Source organism: Syzygium oleosum, unplaced genomic scaffold, assembly GCF_021117445.2.
Source record: "Syzygium oleosum isolate NSW1041296 unplaced genomic scaffold, Sole_v2.1 Sole_v2.01, whole genome shotgun sequence".
Taxonomy (NCBI): Eukaryota; Viridiplantae; Streptophyta; class Magnoliopsida; order Myrtales; family Myrtaceae; genus Syzygium; species Syzygium oleosum.
In genome coordinates, this window is record NW_026607485.1 from 10,833,556 (window position 1) to 10,841,369 (window position 7,814).

Consider the following 7,814-nt stretch of genomic DNA (forward strand, 5'->3'; position numbering starts at 1 on the left):
TTGCACTTTCAGTCCCTCGTTCCGTCAATGGAAAAATCCGAACGAAAGTTTGAAAGCTCAATTGTACAAAGTTGACGAGTTTTAGAACTCGTCCCGCGATTGTCAATTCTCGTGCAATTAAGTCCGGAAAAACTTGCAACTCCGTCGCACTTTCAGTCCCTCGTTCCGTCAATGGAAAAATCCGAACGAAAGTTTGAAAGCTCAATTGTACGAAGTTGACGAGTTTTAGAACTTGTCCCGCAATTGTTTTGGCTTGACTGGTTATGAGCCTCTAGGGGTTAACAAAATCAAGCGCAAGAGTGCTGCCCAATTGTGGCATTTTATGCCGAAAGGTAGGTGGAACATTCTAGATGGGGCTAGAACTGCGTGGGGATCTAAAATTCCACGGATGGTTTCTGTGGGTGAAAAAGGAAAATTCTTACAAAAAATAGATGATGGCTTCAGACCCCGAGTCAAAGAGAGAGCTCGCCCAAAGTGACGTTGGCACGTCCGTCACCTCACCTGAAGAGTCAAGAGTCAAGACTCCAATGATGACCATGGGATCCGAGATACAATGCGAATTCAATTCCTTTTTATCTATCCAGCAGAAGTTCAAGATTTGATATTTTCTTATATTGGGTGAGGGCGGTCCAATGAGTGAATCGGGTCGAAAACAGTCTTGGTCAAATCAACCCATTTAGCTTGTCAAAAAAAATATCAACTTATTTAATCTGTTTTAACCCATTTATATATAATATGATTTAGTAACCCATACCCAATACATGCTCGACCCGATCTATATTACTGCATAGATATTTTTAAAAACAAAAACTTGGTGTAGTATGCGTGTATTGCATAAAAGATAAAAAATTTTAGTAGTTTCATAAGGTTTCAAATAAAATTTTCGATTTGTTTGCAAATTTTTAACACGTATAATCATATACTGATTTTCACGACTTTCTAAAGCTTAAAAGATCATAAATTTTCTATTGTTTTTCAATTTTGAAAAAAAAAACGATTTTAAAGATCAAACTAGAAAATAAGTTCCCCTACCCGGAAACCCAAAACCTGAACCTAAAGACAAGTAAAGAGGAACTGCAGGTGGGTTGGACTTTAGATCCATTAAAAACCCACATTTTATTAGACTTAATTACTCAAATCATATCAACCCATTTAACAAAATTTAGTTAACCCATATATGACCCAACCCATCATATATGGGTTCATAAATTGGTCTTCAACCCATTTTGACATCTCTATATTGGGTCAATATCAGAAAATATTTTAGATTGATACATCCATGCTACATGTACTCTAACTTAGTTTTCGTATTACATAAAATCTCAAATTGGTATACTTGTGTCACATTAACCAACTAATTTTTAGTAACAAAAAATGTCAAATTGATATAGTCGTGCCATAACTACCCTAATTTTACCCTAAGATTTGGATAGATTTGTTACGAATATAATAGTTTGGGATTTGGTGACGCAAAAATTTGTTGGGGTAAATGTGGTGCAAAAATTAATTTGGGATAAATGTAGTACATATGTATTAGTTTAAGATTTTTTGTGATATTGACTTGTCTTTTAGGAGCTGAAAAGATGGAATGTGCGACCAGCATTGCAACCTTAATTTACGCAAGTTCCACCTCGTCATGGAATATAAGATTTTAGTCATTATAATATAATCTCCTAGGAAGGTTTTACAAAAAGGAAAAAATATTTAATTTATAATACGAGTCTCATACTTGTCTGCCCTAAAATATTCAATTCGAGTATTAATACTTAATCTGCTGGGAAGTCGGTTACATAGGTAAATTAAATGGATAATTATATTACTTAAAAAGTTTTAGTAAGATCTTTTTTTGTTGCTAAAACAGTTTTAGTAATGATTAGCTTGTTAACACACTCAATACAACAATATTATATTACTTAAAAAGTTTTAGTAAGATTTTTTTTTGTTTTTTTGCTAAAACAATTTTAGTAAGGTCTTTTAATTGGGATGAGTTTCGTCCATGCAAACTTAACGAAGAAGAAATTGATGACGTCCACGTTCTCTACCTACTACTAATCAAAAGATGGAGGAAAATATGCATCGATGTCTCCATGTAGAATTGACCCCATTATTCTTTTTTTTTTCTAAATTGTTTAAGTTGACCCCAATAGAATTTTAGATTTTTATTAAGGAGAAGAGGGGGGGGGTGTTGAGATGGAGGAGATGAGGGTGATTTTTAGGTTCCTGGAACCTAGAACCTTCCATGTTGAAATTAGTTACTTAATTTTTTTAACTTGAAACCTATTATGCCTAGTCTGAAATATAAAACCAATCGTATCAATTGGTTCTAAGGTCTATTCAGGAACTGGCTAATTTTCTTTTTTTTGTTTCGTTTTTAGTTAAGCAAAATGAAAGTGAACGCCACAATAAAAATCATCATTTATCAATAGCAACAATCCATAAAAGATGAACACGTAAAATAAAATAAATAATAAAAAGTTCAAAACGTGTAATCTCTATTCATCGGTTCCCAGTTCCCGGTTTGGTTCTTTGGTTCCCAGTTCGGTTCTTACCGAGGAACCGGGAATCGAACTGCACAGTACTGGTTCTGCCATTTTTGGAACCGGTAACTGCGGAAATCTGGATCCGGACCGGTTCCTATGGCCATTTCAATTCGATTCCCGGTTTTAGCTTGGACCCATTCTCAACCTAGGGGGGCATGGCAGCTTTTATTCCGAGCGTAATCTTTGACGCAATCAATGTGACCATATTTTAACCTTGAAAGCCCAAATTAAATCAACAAAGAGGCCCAAAGATGGAAAACCCTATATTTTCTTTTTAAGTTTAAAGGAGGATAAGCAAATATACAAGTGACTCTTAAGAACCAACCTCGAACTTTGCCTCCTATCACAATTCCCACTATCTAAATACAAAGCCTACCCTCAGAATCATTTAGTTTCAAAACCATCCGCTTACTCATGAGGTGTTCTCTTTGTCAATGTGGTGATTTGCCTTATGTTAGAATGGAAAATCAAGTTATGTCTATCCACGTATAAGTCAGGAAGTGATTATCGAACGTGTTCGGCGACCTTCTGGGATAGACTTGCATATGCTATTAATAGGCACCTCAAAAACGCTCACATCTGAACGAGCGGACGACACATGCTTAAGAGCTATCACAATTACCTTCCTTAATACCACTGAGGTGGTTGGCCTGATAAGACTTACTCTCATGCGGTTTATAGCCCTCTTGGTCACAAGTTCGAATCTCTCGGTTAATCTTAAATCGAGGAATCCCGGTTCGTCTATGCTCTAGATTAGACTTGTATATCAAGCATATGATAACTCCGGTTTTATCTCAACTTGATGTGGTGGCGCAGCAGTAACAGGCTCGCAAAAATTGAGCAAGAACTGCTACTCGAACCGAACATTCTGGCCGTGGTTATGGCGCTACGGTGGTAGCGCTCAGGAAGCGTCTATGCTGGTGGCCCCTTCCCGCCCATCTTGCTAATAATCAGAAAAACACCTTCCTCAATGATAAATCAGTTGCAATTATTGCAATAATCAATTTTGCTCTTGGGCCTTCTAATTTAATAGTTTCAGTTCCTTCCTATTTGTACCTACAGGTGGCTCTGAAGAGGGCTTGCTGAGTAACTTACGTGAGGGCCATTCTTCTTCTTTTCATCCGAACGGGTCAAGAGGAAATCGTAGCGAACATCATAACGGAATCAGTCTTTGATCATGCACACGCGTAGCCGACGGAGAAATTCTCTCTAGGAAGCGGTTCTCTTTTCGGGGATGTACTGTTTCTGACGTCTCCAGACGCTGTTTGCCGCCTCTGTTTATTCGTTTCTAACGCTGTGCATCGGAGAGCTCGGCTCGGCTCTGTTTCTCTCCTGTTCGAGAGTCCTTCGCCGGCGCTGATCTTCATCGCTGGCGCACTGAGGCCGAGAGTTGTAGAGTTTTCGCCAGTCAGCGTCGATCGTCAATCTCAAGAGGGCGCGGAACTGAGGGAAATTATTTTTGTTTAGATTTACTGCAGAGAGAGAGAGAGAGAGAGAGAGAGAGAGAGAGAGAGAGAGAGAGAGCACGAGAGAGGAATGCTCGAACACAAAATTTTCTTTCGTCGAACCAAGTGCGAGAGGCTACGAGAACACCCGCCATTTACAATCGCTAGCATTTGCAGACAATCGCGTTCCACCGCTAGCCGCCAGAGTTACGGATTCAGAGAAAGAGAGGTTCATACACATCCGTCATAGAAGCGAGAGCCAAAAATCTTTTGGATCGAAAATTCCCTTCGTCTTTGAGCTTTCTCCATTGATGCCTCGGACAGATGTTTTTGAAATTCTGGTTCTCTGTTTGAGGCACCGATCATCGTCGTCTTCAGTTTCTAAATGCTGTTTTCACTATGTTTCACAGGTTCATCGTTTCTAAACGCTCTCCGAGGCAACGATCATCGTCGTCTTCTGTTTCGAAGCCTCAATTGCAATGCTCTGTTTTGGCTCTGTTTCGCAGCCATAAAGCCTTGAAGTAATTGGACTTTGCTCGATCCTACTTCTGCAGTGTCAAACGCCGGCGACTAAGTTTGGAAATTCTGGTTCTCTGTTCAATCGGGTGTTCCTGGTCATTGCATTTACCAGGTACGAGTATTCTTAATCCAATATGGCTAATTGAGTTTGATAAATGTGGTTGAGGCTCATGCGGAATTCATCTCTGGTTAAAAGCTTTATCAATGTTTCAAATGGGTATTGATACTGTAGTAACCTGATACCTATTCTTTTCCTTATATGTGAGTGGAAGTTCATTGATCGAAGTGCGTGCCAACTAATTGAGGAAATGTCCGAGTGAAATTATAATGCATGTTCTCCAAAGGAAACAAGTTCAATAGCCATTTCGTTCCATGTTTTACTTCTTGCAATATGATTGCTGCATTGTCATGTATGTATATATCATTTTTCCATGATTAAGCCGAGAGCCATATCTTGTTAACCCAACTATAACCCGACTCGTCAAAACCATGTTACTTCCAGTCATGCATGAATCGATTCATGTTATATGTTGATTTAACAATTGATATGGAAACCGTATTTCGTAGCTCTCAAATTACCATAAACAAGACCGACCAATCGAGTCATTGCTCATGTGGTTGATTTTGTTTTCATATTAGATATGTTGATTACATATTTAAAGAAAAGCAGCTTGTTCAAAAACCAAGCCTCAGAATTTGGAGCACATCCATGATGTCGTTTGGCTGTCGGATATGAGGGAAAGTAAGGAAAATCTTGAATATCTAAAAGAGCCGGACCAACCACTCATAGTAAATAAAAGTAACACCAATGATGAGATTCAAGAAGCTCTCAAAGAATTGATGGATGTATGTTTGCTTTTCTCATCCTCTTTTTATAGCCATGTTTTAAAATTTAACACAAGTTTCTCTTGCGGCTATATACCCACTGATTGAGTGTCAATTGACTTACTTTACATGTGGCCTAATTCCAAAAAAAACCCCAAACTTTACACTTTGTCCCAATTATACCCTGAATTTTTTTTTTGTCTCAAGAAAAACCTCAAACTTTTCTCCTAGTCCCAAATCTACCCTACCGTTATAACTCTGTCCAATTAACGTCAGAAATTAAAAAAAAAAACAGAACAGCAGCTGTGGCGTGGCCAAGCCTTCGCCGGTGGCCGCCGCCACGGCCGCCGGAAGGAGCGGCGGCCCTCGCCGGGCCTTCCCGAAGGCCGGCGACCCTCGCCGGCCCCGGCGAGTCGCCGCCGCGAGGGCCTGCAGCCCCCGATCCGGGGCGACTCGCCCTGGGCCTCCCGAAGGGCGGCGACCCTCGCCGGCCCGGGCGAGTCGCCGGCGAGGGCTGCGGGCCCCGATCCGGGGAGGCGCGACCCTCGCCCCGGATCGGGGCTGCAATCCTCGCCGGCGAGGGTCGCCGGCCTTCGGGAGGCCCAGGCGAGGCCTCGCCTGGGGTCGGCGGCCTCGCCCGGGCCTTCCCGAAGGTCGGCGACCTCGCCGGCCCCGGCGAGTTGCCGGCGAGGGCCTCCAGCCCCCGATCTGGGGCGAGGGTCGCCGGCCTTCGGGAAGGCCCAGGCGAGGGCCGCCGCTCCTTCCCGGCGGCCGTGGCGGCGGCCACCGGCGAAGGCTTGGCCGCAGCTTCTGTTCTTTTTTTTTTTTTTTTTCCGCCGTTAATTGGACGGAGTTATAACGGTAGGGTAGATTTGGGACTCAGAGAAAAGTTTGAGGTTTTTCTTGAGACAAAAAAAAGTTCAGGGTATAATTGGGACAAAGTGTAAAGTTTGGGGTTTTTTTTGGAATTGGGCCCTTTACATGTATTAAAAGACACATGTAGTGATCCCGAGGTTGACGGCAACATCCAACCGAAGTCGACCAAGGACTTTGATCCTCCAGCTAAACTGCTCTCAAACAAGTGTACCTTAAAATGCACCATCGCGGACTCCATTACCTCTATTTTACTTGGTTTTGGTAAGTCCTCTCTCTCTCTCTCTCTCTCTCTCTCTCTCTCTCTCTCTCTCTCTCTCTCTCATGTTGTGAAGTATGGGAAGACTTGCCCCATGTTCGTCCATGAAGTTCGGAAATATATCTCTGAGAATCAATTTTCCTTACATTAAATTAATCTCTTGCAACTTAATTCTAGTGCAAAATAATTAATAATTAAGCTATATCTTAGTCATTGCACTTTCTTTTTCTGGCTTTATAACCGATAAAAATAATAGATTTATTGCCAAAGGTCATTTTTTTATGCATTAAAAATGAAAAAAAGAAAAAAAATTACTTAATTTCGAAAACATCATCTACTTTTTTTTTTGGCCAGGCAAGTTAATTTCAGATAAAGTCCATTGCACTTATTATTTCTCATCATTCTTATATTATAATCATATATAATTGGAAAATAAATTCAAAGAAAGAAGGAGGAAGATAGGGCAGATAATATTTTCTTTTATTTTTTCAATTTCTTGTATATGGTTACTATTTACAAGGTAACATTTTGATGATATATAAGATTTTTTTTTTTTGAATTTTGGCAGAAATAGCAGTGATAAGCGAGGCGATGCCATAGGTAAAGGAGCTAAAGATAACCGATGAGCAGTTTAAGGTCGTGACAGGGATCCTCAATTTGTTCTTGCTCCTCGGGTTGGTGATTGTAGGGAAAATATCCAACTGGATGAGCCGCCACGATCCAATTGGCGAGACCCATTTTCTTCTTCGGGTCCCTCCTCATGGGCTTTGCCTGTGACTTCACCTTCTTACTATTGGGCCTCGCCATCGCTAACATTAGCGTTGACGTCACCCTCATGATCGCCTCTGACTGCTCTCACTGCTGCTTCACCTCCTTCCCTAGGGCACTAAGTCTTTTTCTTTCTTTTTTTCCATCAATTTTGTAGCATCTTTTTCATTTTTCTATTTGTCATTAATTTTTATATTATTTATGTTGAACATGCAATCTTCTTATTTCGGGACAAATTAAAATTAGAAAGGTGATTGTTGCTTATACATCGTTTCGATGGTTTAGTTGTTCATCAACGTCGGCACTTTCGTTGGCTACATCTTCATCTATGCCTTCTCCAAGCTCCACTTCAACCTCGGGTGGTGTGTCATGCTCAGCAAGGGAGCAATCTCCTCGGTCTTGCTCATCATTGGGGTTCTCGTCATGCTAGAATCCCCGGTGGCTCATTATGTAGGGCCGCCTGGGCGACACGAAGCGCTTCTTCGCCAGGATCTTCGACTCCAAGGAGGAGGTCACGCTCCGACTTGCCTCCGCAGCCTGTCCTGCAACCATGCGGGCTCTACATATTCGTTACTTATTTTAACA

The 7,814-nt window shown here is 41.2% G+C and overlaps 1 long non-coding RNA gene across 2 annotated transcripts; it reads left to right on the forward strand.

The window, feature by feature from the left end:
- The first annotated feature begins 4,080 nt into the window (after positions 1-4,080).
- On the forward strand, positions 4,081-7,518 carry LOC130140601 (uncharacterized). Of its 2 annotated transcripts, XR_008818596.1 has the most exons (5): positions 4,081-4,214; positions 4,396-4,616; positions 5,144-5,350; positions 6,323-6,466; positions 7,036-7,518. It is a non-coding gene; the product is annotated as an uncharacterized LOC130140601 (long non-coding RNA). The 2 variants fall into 2 exon arrangements; XR_008818597.1 differs by lacking the exon at positions 5,144-5,350 and having other exon boundaries at positions 4,084-4,214.
- Positions 7,519-7,814: the final 296 nt, after the last annotated feature.